Below are 2,100 nucleotides of genomic sequence, written 5' to 3'. Positions count from 1 at the left end.
GCCTATTCTCTTCATTTACATTAGACCAGCCACAACGTTTCCAGAAGACAAGGTCTTTGCTCTCTTCTACACCATCATTGCTCCCATGTTCAACCCTCTGATTTACATTCTCAGAAATGCAGAAATGAAGAATGCCTTGAGGAAGGTGTGGTGCCAGAAGCTGTCTTTGATTGCAAGGCAAATCATCTGAAGTCCCTTTGCTTCCTCATTACACACCTTATTCAAGTGATATTTGCTTACTTTAGTTTAATAAACAATGGACTTTGCTCTAGGAAAACTAAGCATAAACACTATCATCAGTTGAAATCCTTTCTTCTTTCAATCCATGCTTCTTATTAACATCTTCCCTTAGTAACAGGAGTCATCATTTCCTTGTTGAAGCTACATTTTGCTTTGATTTTTTTTTCTCTTTCCGTAAGTCGCTAAATGAAGGTTACCATTCTAATCTCCCCATACTTTAGTTCCATGAAACGAATCTCCAAATGTACATAAGCTACAGTCATTTTGATCATCCCAGACAGAAAGTCCATAGAACCTTGCTATATTCCCTGCATACTCATAAAAAAGGAGTATCAGAAATTTAAAGTTTTACTTTCTGCTCAGCTGATGACTTCCCATATTCATTGCAACTATTTGAAAAGCAAAAATTAGTTATGTAGGAACTGAACAACAAAAATATGATCTATGTGAGAATCACTATATAAAAATTGGAAGACATATCTAAAGTGATTTTAATGAAATCATTTTAAAAATGTCAAAAATTAATAATTATATAACCTTTTACCATAACAATATTTTCATATATACTGAAAAATTAGTTTGGACATAGAAAGGGTAGCTATTTGATTTATTGCTCAAATTGAGATAATTTGAGTGTAAAAAGAGGAGTTCTGCTAATAATTATGCTGAAATAATGGACATAACATGGGATTCTATCAAGCAAGTAGGATGTCTGCACACTTTTCAATGTCTGAGATGTATGGATACTCTTCTAGTGAAAAGGTCAGTGGCAAGAACATTGCAGAATCTGCATGTTATCTTAGTTGAAGTCAATGGGGTTGTAAAAACAGAAGTAAATGATGGTACTGAAACTATTAGAAACTATTTAATTAGTGCAAACTTTTGGTTTTCCATTACCATCACGTTGCTGTGCCCTCTTCCAGGGGATCTTCCCCACCCAGGGATTCAACCCAGGCCTCCTGCATCTCCTACATTGCAGGCACATTGTTTACTAGTGCCATCTGGGAAGCCCAAAACAAAGGGTACATATTTTCAATTTCCATAGAATTTCTATACACTTTGATATCCCTAGATATATATATATAGACTTAAGAAGTATCTCTTTTCAAATAATTGAATTTTATTTTATTTTCCTAATTCTTTAACAAATAAGATTCATTGGACATCATGAAAATAACTCGAAGGGGAAGAATAATGTATTATATTGCACGTGTATAGGGGCTTCCTAGGTGGAGCTAGTGGTAAAGAACCCACCTGCGAATGCAGGAAAGGGAATGTGGGCTCAGTCCCAGGGTGGAGAGGATCTAGAGGAGGGCATGGCATCCCATTCCAGTATTCTTGCCTGGGGAATCCTGTGGATAGAGGAGCCTGGCGGGCTATGGTTCATAGGGTTGCAAAGAGTCGGACACGACTGAAGCAACTTAGCAGCAGCAGCAGCAAGTGTGAAGGTAAAAAAGTTACAGATAGATTGAATATGTAAATGAATCCATATAGAGAAAGACAAAATAATGTCATAGCACAGTGGATGATGAAAAACTTCGGAGTTCAAATGGGGAAGTAAGGGGAATGTTCATATAGGTAATAAAAATTAAAAAAATATTATGAAAGCTATTGATAACCTAGCTAATCCTATGAATTATTCTGAAGTCTACATCATGATGCATGCTAGTTTGCATTAGTTCATTAAAGATATCTTGAAGCAATGAGAAAATTATTAACAAGTGTTTTACTTTTTAATACATTACCTTAGGTTAAAAGACTTTGTTTTCCATACATCAACATGAATCCTGAACCCCCTCCTGCCTTCCACCCCATACCATCCCTCTGGGTCATCCCAGTGCACCAGACCTAAGTATTCTG

This window comes from Bison bison, unplaced genomic scaffold (assembly GCF_000754665.1).
Source record: "Bison bison bison isolate TAMUID 2011002044 unplaced genomic scaffold, Bison_UMD1.0 scf7180017864417, whole genome shotgun sequence".
In the NCBI taxonomy this organism is placed as follows: Eukaryota; Metazoa; Chordata; class Mammalia; order Artiodactyla; family Bovidae; genus Bison; species Bison bison.
This window is presented reverse-complemented; position numbering follows the sequence as displayed.